General features: G+C 40.5%; 1 protein-coding gene across 3 annotated transcripts in view; it reads right to left on the reverse strand.

The window, feature by feature from the left end:
- LOC121538486 (protocadherin-11 X-linked) overlaps nt 1-12,597 on the reverse strand; it is a 285,313-nt gene extending 272,716 nt beyond the window's left edge. For all 3 annotated transcript variants that reach the window (XM_041846553.2, XM_041846544.2, XM_041846562.2), the window contains exon 1: nt 11,867-12,597. The gene's annotated coding sequence lies outside the window, so the exon portion shown is untranslated. The remainder of the gene's footprint in view (nt 1-11,866) is intronic.
- Between the last annotated feature and the right edge of the window lie 591 nt (nt 12,598-13,188).

Here is a 13,188-nt window from a genome sequence, read left to right on the forward strand (position 1 = left end):
ATTTGTAATGACTAGTTTGAACGGTACACAAATTGAGCGAGTTCCTTCCTACAAATATCTTGGTATCTGGCTTGATGACAAACTGTCATTTAAAAAACATGTCACTGAGCTGGTGAAGAAGTTAAAGTTCAAGGTTGGTTTATTTTACAGAAACAAAGCATGTCTGACTTTTGTTAATAGGAAGGAAATTGTCCAGGCCACTTTTATGTCTATTTTAGATTATGGGGATATGATCTATATGCATGCTGCAGCATCCATTGTGCCCTTAGGTTTATTACTGGTGATGGTTCTAGAACTCACCATTGTGCCCTTAGGTTTATTACTGGTGATGGTTCTAGAACTCACCATTGTGCCCTTAGGTTTATTACTGGTGATGGTTCTAGAACTCACCATTGTGCCCTTAGGTTTATTACTGGTGATGGTTCTAGAACTCACCATTGTGCCCTTAGGTTTATTACTGGTGATGGTTCTAGAACTCACCATTGTGCCCTTAGGTTTATTACTGGTGATGGTTCTAGAACTCACCATTGTGCCCTTAGGTTTATTACTGGTGATGGTTATAGAACTCACCATTGTGCCCTTAGGTTTATTACTGGTGATGGTTCTAGAACTCACCATTGTGCCCTTAGGTTTATTACTGGTGATGGTTATTGTAACTGCCTCTGTCGCCAGTTTATTTAATGTATTTGCACTTTTTATTATTTAATTTCTTCTGAATTGTACGTTTACAGCAAGACGGAACTAATTATTGGTTCCGCCCGAGTGTTGTCACCCGAGCGCCTTTAGCGACGCACCGAGGAAACTTTACCGCCAAAAGCGAATTATTTTTCCACTGTTATCGTGTTTAAGTGCATACTTACAAAGAAAGTATACAGAAGAAGATAAAGGACATTTAAAAGGATGTTTAGCACCTCTGTGTGATAAGCAGCAATGAGGTTTGTTGACTACTTATTTTGCTATGAGGGTGTTTGTGTTTACGTGCGTCAGTTTTGGTGTAAAATATACATAAAGTGGCTAGCTGTATGAGCTTGATTATAACGCCAGATGTGTGAGACATGCATATGGCATTATTTTGTTAATGTATTTTTTCTTTCTTTAAACCAGTTCTCACGGGTTGACCAACATTAAAGCCCTGTATTTGAATCAAGACCTCTTGCCTCATGCCTGTCACTGGAGGAGCTACAGTGAGAACTCAACTGCTCTGCATGAGTAGACGAGGAAGACAGTACCAAAGAGCCGTGATCCATGGACAAGAAGGGACATCTCTACATCCAAGAGTGTGCATCTGCTCCTGACATTTACACAGCCGCAGCATCCACAGAAGAATCCAGGCGTCTTACCATGAATCCAGCTGATGCAAAGAAGCTTAAACTATTTCCCACAAGAGACTGACACATTTTTGCCTTCATATTCATACGGTATAGTTGTGTGTATGTTTAAGTGTTAACTAAGCTACAACCAAGAGACTGAATTTTGCATTTCATAGAACAACGTGATATTGATTTGTGTGAAGTAGATGTGAATATCTTCTAAAAATAATATTAGTGGTAAAAATAGTACAAATGTGAATAGCTAATGGGAGCTGAATCACTTAGCTACAGGCCAAATTAGATTTAACCCAAATTTAAGTACACCAAGTAACAATGTCAGAGCCTAGTCTTACCTCTGGGAGAAAGCAGGTTAATGTAGGTGAAAGTATAGAGCAGCAGTGCATAGACATGCAATCACAGGCTACTAAAGGCACAAGAGCTAATGACCACACTTCCTCACAAGAACCACGAAGAAGCCAAAGAGACCGAAAGTTAACAGAAAAGGGCCAAGAACTGTACAATGAGCAAATAAGAAGATTTGCTCACCGTTTCACTGTGAGCTATGAGGAGTGGAAGGCTATTGCTAAAGACGCCAAGCAAGCTTTGAGTGGACAATGCTCAAACAACCTGCTACATGAACACATAAGCAAAATAAGTGCTGCCTCAGAGAATCTGAACATTGCTTATGATGAGTTAAGGCGCATAGACAACCCTGACCATGACACACGTCGCAGAATTGACAACTGTGATGCAGTAACCAGGAAGATCATCCAAACTGCAAAAGATCGTTTGGAGACAGCAGATAACGGTGGAGGAGATGAACAACGAGGCAACAGGGCGACATCGTCTATATTCAAGTCTGTAGCCTCAGACAAGATAAGTATCAAATCCCAATGCACTAAGTCCTCTCATGCTCAAAGCAGCTCCAGACATTCAAGTCAGATTTCTGTTAGCAGACAAGATGCCGCTGCTGAAGTTGCTGCCAATGAAGCTACTCTAGAAGTACTACTAGAACAAGAGTGTTGCATTGAGGAATTGGAAAGGCTTGAAGCTGAAGCTGCAGAGAGACAAAAGGTGCTAGATGCAAAGCGGAGACAACTGGAGCGACTAGAGACAGTTAAAAAGTTAAAGGCTGCTAAGGCACGTCAGCGAGTGTATGATCAGAGTGAGTGCTCCGATAAAGAAATAAGCAGTCTACTCCATCAAAGTGTCTGTATGAAGGAAAAGGAAGAAGTTAAACATGAAAATAATATGTTGCAGCACCATTCTTCACCACAAGACCGGGCACATTCAAAGCAGGATGACAGCACAGCAGCTCTTGTTAGAGCACTTGCAGAGTCCATCAGTGCAGGTCGTCTTCCTATACCTGAACCAACAATATTCAATGGCGACCCACTCAGATTCAATGACTGGAAGGTTTCATTTCAGACACTCATTGATCGGAAAAACATTCCAGCCGAAGAAAAGATATATTACTTGCGAAAGTATGTGGGTGGACCTGCTAAAAAGGCTATAGAGAGCTACTTCCTGCTTGGTTCAGAGTCAGCCTATCACGCAGCATGGAGGATTCTCGAGGAAAGATATGGAAATCCATTCCTCATAGCCAAAGCATTCAGAGATAAGCTGGAGGCATGGCCCAAGATAAGCTCCAAAGGCAGTATCGAACTTCAAGAGTTTGCTGATTTTCTTCGGAGCTGTGAGGCTGCTATGACTCAGATCAGAGGCCTCGAAGTACTTAATGACTGCAATGAGAACCAGAAGTTACTTGCAAAGCTTCCAGACTGGCTGACCTCGAGATGGAACAGAAAGGTCATAGAAGTGGAGGAAGAAAGTCACACATTCCCAAGCTTCCAGCAGTTTGTAAAGTTTCTCACACGTGAAGCTAAGATTGCAAATAACCCAATAACATCTCTCCATGCTCTGAAACCTGCTGAAGGTGAGCAGATCAAGGTTTTAAAGAACAGAGCTCTCGGAGCAAAGGTACTAGCAACTAACTCAGATGAAAAAGCTTCCTCCACAAGCTGTGTTTTTGTGAGAAGTCAAGTCACAGTCTACACAAGTGTTGGAAATTTATGAATAAAACCATCTCTGAGCGAGTCAAGTTTGTTCAAGGGATGAAGTTGTGCTTTGGCTGTCTGAAGCCTGGCCATCGCTCAAAGGAGTGTGAAAATAGAAGGATCTGTGATACTTGTGAGAAAGGACATCCAACCTGCCTACACGATAATCGCAGCAAAGAAAGAGGAATGTCAACAAGGACTGGTGGAGAAAGGGAGAGTGACAAGTCAAGAGAAGGAACGACAGATCGTTCACAAGAGAGGGTGACAAAACCACCACGCGAGGTAACATCTAACAGAGTTATCCAGAATGTTAAAGGCACCCATACATCCTCAGTCATTCCTGTGTGGTTGTCCACTACAAGTAAGCCAAATCATGAAGTTCTTGTGTACGCTCTTCTCGATACACAGAGTGACACGACCTTCATCCTTGAAGAGACAGCAAAGGTTCTTCACACTAAAAATGAACCAGTCCAGTTAAAGCTCTCCACAATGGCTTCAAGAAATACAGTGGTGCCTAGCAGAAGGCTGACTGATCTACAAATAAGAGGATTCTACTCCGATAAGATAATCTACCTGCCAGTAACTTACTCAAGAGAATTCATCCCTGCAAACAGAGATCATATTCCCACACCAGAGACTGCCAAGGCATGGTCTCATCTTGAGCACATTGCAGATGAAATTGCTCCTCTGCAGAGCTGTGACATCGGCCTACTAATTGGCTACAACTGTCCTCAAGCTCTTGTACCAAGACAAGTGGTTGCTGGAGAAGAAAATGAGCCCTTTGCTCAGAGAACAGACTTGGGTTGGAGTGTAGTCGGCTATGGCAACCCATGTCTTGACTTTGGAGATGCCTTTGGAATAAGCCATCAAGTCATTGTGAAGCAAGTGACATCAGTTCTTCCAAATCTCCCAAACGAAGTGCACTATGTCTGTAGAACACAGATCAAAGAAGTAGTCCTTCCAACAGACGTCATCAAGGTGTTGGAATCTGATTTTTGTAGAAAGAGCTTCAGAAGACAACCCAGCTGACCACGCCTCAAGGGGTGTCACAGCAGAACAACTCACAGCTTCTAACTGGTTCACGGGTCCAGACCTTCTTTGGCAAAAAGAGCTACCAACTGGAGTTGTCATGGTGGGAGAGATTGAGAGCAGTGACCCAGAGGTCAAGAAAGCTCAGGTTCATGACACTCAGGCAGAAGAAGCAAAAACAATTTTAGATCGTCTACACAAGTTCTCAGACTGGGCAAGAATGGTGAAGGCTGTTGCCAGACTCAAGCGCCGTGCTAAGGAAATCAAAGGTCTCAAGCCAAAGTCCTGTGAGGCCTCGAACTTGGAGGAAAGGAAAGAGGCGGAGCTGACCATAATCAAGATGGTCCAGGAAGCAACTCTCTCTCAAGAAATTCAACGCCTTAGACATCATAAGGAGACGAAGGTCAAAGACAAAGCCAACCAGTTGCACAAACTATGTCCGTTCCTGGATGATCAAGGTGTAATCAGAGTAGGAGGCCGCTTAGCTAATGCTGCCCTACATCCACATGTGAGGCATCCAGCAGTACTTCCTAGAGACAGTCATGTTTCTGCATTGCTCGTCAAGCACTATCATGAGAGAGTGTACCATCAAGGTCGAGGAATGACTATAAATGAACTCCGATCCAATGGCATATGGATCCTGGGTTGCAGCAAGCTTGTTTCATCCCATATTCACAAGTGCACAAGTTGCAGAAGGTTCCGAAGATGCACAGAGCAACAAAGGATGGCAGACCTTCCAGAAGAGCGGATGGAAACAACTGCTCCATTCACTTACTGTGGAATGGACTGCTTCGGACCATTTCACATTAAGGAAGGAAGAAAGGAGCTAAAGCATTATGGGCTGTTGCTCACCTGCATGTGTTCAAGAGGAGTTCACATTGAAGCACTTGATGACTTGACCTCAGATGCCTTTATCAATGCTCTGCGTTCATTCATCGCCATTCGTGGATCAGTAAGGCAGATAAGGTGTGATCAAGGGACAAACTTTGTCGGAGCAAGGCGTGAGTTCATTGAAGCACTGAAAGAGATGGATCAAGAAGAGCTCAAAGATTTGGGCTGCGAGTTCATCATGAACACCCCTGCCTCAAGTCATATGGGTGGAGTCTGGGAAAGACAAATCCGCACTATCAGAAGTGTCCTGGCGTCCATTCTAGAACAGTCGTCCAGACAACTTGACTCTTCTTCCCTACGAACATTTCTATATGAGGTTATGGCGGTTGTGAATAGCAGACCTCTAACCACTGATCATCTGAACGATTCTACCAGTCCAGAGCCCTTGACACCAAACCACATCTTGACCATGAAATACACAATCATTCTCCCTCCTCCTGGAAAGTTTGTCAAGGAGGATCTCTACCTCCGCAAAAGATGGCGCAGAGTTCAACTCTTAACCAACAACTTTTTGGGTACGATGGAAAAAGGAGTATCTCCTGAATCTCCAACACAGACAGAAGTGGACCAAAGATCGCAGAAATGCAAAGGTCGGTGACATTGTTCTGTTACAAGCTGCTGCCACACCACGAAACCAATGGAAGCTAGCAAGAGTCATCGAGGTCTATCCTGGAAGTGATGAAAGAGTGAGGAGACTCAAGTTACTCATCAGTGACTCCTCCCTGGATGGAAGAGGAAAGCGTACAGCCAAACCTGTTTACCTGGAGAGACCCATTCAGAAAACAGTTACATTGCTAGAAGCAGACTGATGGTTCTATCATACACTCACACACAGTTTATTAGTTGTTTATTAGGACAGAGTTTCATTTTATTTATTCATGCAGTAGGTTTGTCTCCAAGTTTTAAGAAATCACTTGTGATTTGGTGGGAGTGTAACTGCCTCTGTCGCCAGTTTATTTCATGTATTTGCACTTTTTATTATTTAATTTCTTCTGAATTGTACGTTTACAGCAAGACGGAACTAATTATTGGTTCCGCCCGAGTGTTGTCACCCGAGCGCCTTTAGCGACGCACCGAGGAAACTTTACCGCCAAAAGCGAATTATTTTTCCACTGTTATCGTGTTTAAGTGCATACTTACAAAGAAAGTATAAAGAAGAAGATAAAGGACATTTAAAAGGATGTTTAGCACCTCTGTGTGATAAGCAGCAATGAGGTTTGTTGACTACTTATTTTGCTATGAGGGTGTTTGTGTTTACGTGCGTCAGTTTTGGTGTAAAATATACATAAAGTGGCTAGCTGTATGAGCTTGATTATAACGCCAGATGTGTGAGACATGCATATGGCATTATTTTGTTAATGTATTTTTTCTTTCTTTAAACCAGTTCTCACGGGTTGACCAACATTAAAGCCCTGTATTTGAATCAAGACCTCTTGCCTCATGCCTGTCACTGGAGGAGCTACAGTTATAGAACTCACCATTGTGTTTTGTATCAAAACGTGGGTTGGGCCTCTTTGTATGTAAGGAGAGAGCAGCATGTTCTTGTGTTTATCCATAAAGCACTCATGCAGTAACTTCCTATGTATCTATCATCATTAATTGAATTTGGACTTACAAATGACCAAATCCAGTCTCCGGCTTGGATAACACTGGAGGCCCCTTCAGTCTCCATAGAGTTGGTTAAAGCTGCTTTTAGGTTTTTTTTGCACCCTTTATGTTGAACAACTTACAGAGGTCTCTAAAATGAGATGTTCTGGTCCCCCTTCGTGAGTTTGGAGTAATGATCGGAGACCTCCATGTTGATAAATATGTCTGTTTTTCTTAATATGTTTTGTAACGTTGTATATTGTATATGTTTGATGTATTTATGCTGGGGGCTCATCTGTAAAAGAGTCCATAGTCTCAGTATGACTTCAAAATAAAGGTTAAATAAAATAGGAGAATTCATGACCTCCTTATAATCTCAAACCTTGGAAGACATATTAAATAAATACTACATAACACCACACAGTTGTACTCCACTGGGGTTAAATGTGGATGTCTGAGGAACTGTCTTCAATAACGCTTAGCTTTTCAAAGTTATTTTTTTACTTCATTCCAACAACTTACATCCAATCACTAACATATGAATTTGTTATTCATGTCCCGCTGCATTCCAGGTCATTCCATCTAACCTCTGAGCATTTAGAATAAGCATTATAGGAGCTGTACACACCCACAACACATCGGTTAGGAGGTAATAAAGAGAGTATCAATCTACCTTTCATTTCCCTCCCAGCGCCGTTATTTAATATCCCATCACAGAGATTATGCACAGCCTGTGTTGAGAAGCGTTCTGTGAACTCTGCATCTTTTACACCTTATGAAAAGTATATCTACACAGGGACAGAGCTACTAGTACACTGTCTTGAGAATTCATCTGTGACGGTTGTATGAAATCTTTACAATTGGCACCTTTTACATTGATATGGTGGTGACATCTAACTGCCGTAATAGCATCCCTAGAGTAAAACAATTATTACGTATTTTTTTAAGGAACTCGTTTGGAATCAGCCAGAATGGCAAGACGTTATATTGTTCTATCCTATGATCTTATCTGACTATCTTTCTCCCATTGGACCTTCCAATTCTCTTTATACCACCTTCATAATGAAGAATTCAGGTGAGACTCATTATAGGGTTAGACTCATTATCAGCCTGTTGGGTTAGAAAACGCATTGCTGACGGTATCTACATGACAGCCATCTATGTGAATGCTACTCTCAGCAGCACGGATACCAATAAAAACAGTGTTGTGTTGTCATATGAATGAAAACACTGCATTGGGTTGTGATTTGCTTGACTTTGAAGTTTGCACCTGTCCTAGAGAGAAAGAAGGGGTCATTATAAACCAATTTATATTTAGTCATGTTATGCTCCGATCTTTCTCCAGATAACTCCCTCTTCAAAATTATACATTGGATCTAATGGGATTGAGCAATGAGCTGCAACTTTTACAATTGCAAAAAAAAAAATAACAGTTTGGGGCAACGAAGAATTGGGAATATAATGTAGAGAAAAAAATGTTACGTTGAAAAACGTCAATCAAGCGGAACGTCTTTCCATGCTAACATTTCACTAGGCTCCAGAAAGAGCTATTTTGAGCCCTAGGCAAGAGGTTTAATCCAGCAGACAACTCTGCTTCTCTCCTCTCTCTGGAGACAGCGCCGAGCAGGGGGAAGCTAGTAGCAGATAGCTCCTGGATCACTTTACATGACAATATGATGGACAGGCCCGTCGAGTAGGGTAGTATTTTCAGACTGAGCTGTGGAAGAGGAGAGATGGGAGGAAACACCTTCACCTCCCCAAAGAATCTATAGATCTGGCATCTTAAATGGAAGATTGATGGAGTGACTCCAGAAATGGAGTAGCAGCAACAAACTTCTCTATCCCCAAAACTGTGATTTGGGTTTCCATGGATGTACAGCACATGAATAGATATTTCTTAAAGCCTTGCAAGCTGGACCTTGCAAAGCAACACAAAAATAGCTCAATTGTATTTGCTCTTCGATATTCTAGCTCATATAAGACCAATACCTTGTCAATATGTCTTAATTCTTCAGTCAAATTAGTTAAAAATCAAATGTTGTCCCAATGTACAGTAAATGCATCAATCATATATCAATCCCAAGGGAAAATAAATAAAACATTTAGTTAAGTTAAGACATTTTTTTGTTTTTTTGCTTTTGTGCAGTTACATTGTTTTCTCGTTAGCAATGTCAACACGATGAGATTAAAATCAAAAGAATGTATGTTTAATTATGAGAGCGATGATATTCCATAGATACAGCACCAAGAATGACCAGCACAGAGGTGATGATATCACATAAATTGGCATGAAAATCCTTCACGTCGTGTCACGTCGGTTCATCTGATATTACTGTGAGTCCCTCTAGAGGGCAGTAGAGGGACATGTTAGTTCACTACACATGGAACACTACCGGCGCCAATATAAAAATTATTTGAACCTCTAATGCTAAAGAGTAAAATAATGAATATTTTTGATAACATTTCCTTTATTCAAACTTTGTTTGGATAGTCAAACCACCGTTGGTAGCTATCGAGAGTAGTGAATAGTATTAGTTCAGTATATTGTTGTCATTTTTCTAGGAAAGGGAATAGCAACCATTGGTTTGGTAACCATGTTTTTGTATATATCTATGCATTTGGGGGAAAAAAATTGTTTACTGCAGGATTAAATAAGACATGTTTGTTGTGTTAGCCAAGTAGTCGATGAAGACTATACTGTTCACAATAAAAAATACACGTAATTGATACCCATGATTGTTTTTGTGTTTGATGGTGGCCATGCCCTTTGAGACAGACAATATGTATGTGCAAATTATGTTTATCGTTCTAAATCATTGTGGAAGTTAGGCTACTGAAGAAATATAGACGTGATTTAAATCAAAATACAATTATAGTCAAAGTTTTATATGTCACATGCACAAGTACAGTGAAATGCTTAACTTCCATGCTCTACCCAACAGCGCAGTAGTCAAAATCACAATAGTATAACTAATACAAATAAAACATACAATAAAGAAAACCACAATAAATAATAAATAAGATAGAAAGCTATATACAGGGGCAGTGCCAATACCAAATGTACAATGTGCAGGGATACTGGAGTATTTCAGGTACACATGTAGATATTGGAGGGTATTAGGAGAAAGTGACTGGTAGCAGGATTAATAATAATAATAATAATAATAATAATAATAATAATAATAATAATAATAATAGTCATATAATAAATAAAATAATAATAAAATATAATATATATGATAAGGGGAAAGAGGAGAACCATTCACAATTACATTTTGAAGCATGCAGCTGAAGTATCAGATTTTGTTTTGGACACTGTTGATATAGCTTCACCAGCTGTAAAACCATGAAGCAATATAAAAACCAGCTACTTACACATTTGTGGACTTGTAAGAGACAACACCAGTCACAGACACAATTGCACATCCAAGTGAAACACTCAGTAGTCATACTTAATTAGCATTGAAGAATAGTTTATCATTCAACTAAGAAATAGTTCATTACCACAACTAAGGACAACTAAGCAATGCTCCACATTTGAATGTATGTACAACTAAGAGACTGTAGAATTGTTATGAACGCTAAGTTTAGATCTAAGTACTAAAGCGTTAACAATCTCTGTTAGCCTACACTGCAATCCATATCAATTATCAGAAAAGCTTAGAAGACTCAACACATCTTTCTAAGAGTAAATTCAGACATGGCATCTAAGTCAGAAAATCATTAAGCAATCAATCTGGATAACATACGTGAATAAAATGTGAATAACCTCCATTTGCTCAAATAAGGTACAGGCTTATGGTTAGTTTGATAATCAAATCGACCTAAGCTCCAATAACAGTATTTCATCGCCTGCTATGTTTTAGAGGCTGTATGGGGAGATTCTGTTGACCATGTGAATCCCCTCAATAAAATGAAGCACCGGGAACGTTGAGCATGGATATGGTCCCTGAGTTTCCCTTATAGTCTAGTGCATGTACTTTTCGAGCATGGAGCATATGAGGTACTGTGTTTACTGTACAGCATGTGTGTTCCTCAAGAGCACTAATCAGTCATATATCAAATAATGGACCTACTGACAATGCGTTTGGAGAAGGGGATAATACCTCTGAAGTTGAAAGGGTAACCGCTGCATGCCAGTCGCTGTGTGTATTCTCCATAATGCTATTTGGCCAGGGGAGGTCTCCTTTAATTAGGATACTCATTAACCGTCATTAGGGTTAGCAGTGTGGTTAAGATTAGGTTTAAAATCAGATTTTATGACTTTGTGGCTGTGCCAGCCAGTGACCGCTCTGCCAACCTGCTTAATAAACATGCAGTCAAAAACTCATCTTAAACACGAATTTGAAGAAGAAGAAAAAAAAAAGTATAGCTATGTTGACTACGCACATATTGAATAACTCATGATCAACAATAATGGTCTTGCGACAGCTATGGTTGAACAGTCTATTCAATAATATCCTATAGGCTGCTTGAAGAAAATACATTATAAATGTTTTGAAATATGTCGCGATCATAACTATAACCACGTTTACTATAATGAGCTGAATGTTTTTTTTTTTGCACTATGGATGGTGTGACTGACCAAATCCGATGCGTAAAGACATGGCTCAATTGGGGTTCTCGTTTGAACACTGAATGCGATTATTGTGATTTTATCTATACATTGTTTGATTACATTTTATGGTAGCATGCTTGCAACCCCGTTTTTGAGGGATGCGAATCAACTGCGATGTGGCATCCGGTCCGTAGCCTGTAGCCTACCGTTTGCGTAAATTGATGGTCAATTCGGATTCCTATATCTTAACATCATCATAAAAGTATTTTCCTCTATATTGGTTGAATAATTTCATTTTAAATGTCCCTATTATTTCCATATGACACGAGACCGTGACAACTTGTAGGATGGTATTCAGAATGAAATAAGCTAATATTAGAAATGAATGATGTTACTTATCTTTACTTGACACTAGTGATGATAATAATGTTTACCTTCTATCCCTTGAATCAGAATATGGAAAATCAATCGCAATTCCCGTCAAGTAGCGACATCAGTTCTTTAGAAGAAGTGGAGGAGAGAAAAGGGAGAAGATCCTCTTCCGTAGCGGGAATCAAATAAAACACAAATCAACAGTGTTGTCCACTACATCAAAATGATCCATGTCCTAAAAAGTCTATGGTCCACATGCGGAAAGCAAAAAAAGCATTGATTGCAGAATAACTTTGTAACTCAAAGAGCCGATGTAATTCCTCTTCGGATATCTTGGGTTAAACTGTGGTTCAATCACGGGCGGCAGGAGAGATGCTGATGGTCCAAGTCGCTTGATTTACCAGAAATAGCCCTTGCCTACGTGTGTTTTAAAATGTTCACTCTTGCAACAAATGGTGAAAACAGCTTGTATGGAAGCCCTTTCATTGAGCATGTGTTACAGCGTTTTAACAAGTGCATAAACTTCCATCCAAGAGCGCACAAAAATTTAACAGTTTGGTACTATAACTGAAAACTTCAGTTCTGTCGGCACTGTTATCTTTTTTTTAAAGGTTGTTATTCAGCTACAAAAAATAACACGTAAATGGGCTGTAGCCTGGGTAGTGTTCTGTCCCCCAACGGTGTTGGATGAAAGTGTTCCTTAGCGCGGCATCACTTACAGCGGGGCTGAAATAGACATTGTGCTGTATCTGTGTGCTAAGCTGTGCCTAGTCGTCTCAGTAGTATTGTATGAACCCGGTCCCCTCAGTACTGCCCACCTCTCCGCCTCCGACTGGCATCACTGTGAGGGGAGGAGCCTACAATAAATATTACAGATCCCCAACCTCTCCAATCCTCTTAAAGCTGCACTGCAAAGAGGAGATCCCTGCATTGAGTTTTAGCTGGATGTCGAGTCTAGTGTTGACCACCACAAACACCACAAGAGCCTAGCCTAGTCAATCTGGCTCCAGTAACCGCCTGAGAAAGAGGGGGCACTGCAGTAGCCTACCCTAGCCTAGCTCCAATAACCGCCTGAGAAAGAGGGGGCACTGTTCACTTTTCTAATAAAACATTCATTTTCTCTTTTCTTAACAGGGGTATCTTGACCATGCCCATGTTAAATCATTAGTGGTTGAAAACGGTCACAAGGCATTTGCTGACTTGTGTCATGTTTTAAATGCAAAGCCAATGTGATAATGCCAAATTCCTTATGGGAAACACTTAGCATCAAGTTGCTCTTAAAGTTGATGTTATACCTCAGTTACAACAATGAAATAACATTATAGTAACATGCTGTTACATAGGTGACTAGTTTCAGTTAACCAGATGTATGTTGCGGGTCACT

The sequence above is a fragment of the Coregonus clupeaformis genome, chromosome 26 (genome assembly GCF_020615455.1).
Source record: "Coregonus clupeaformis isolate EN_2021a chromosome 26, ASM2061545v1, whole genome shotgun sequence".
In the NCBI taxonomy this organism is placed as follows: Eukaryota; Metazoa; Chordata; class Actinopteri; order Salmoniformes; family Salmonidae; genus Coregonus; species Coregonus clupeaformis.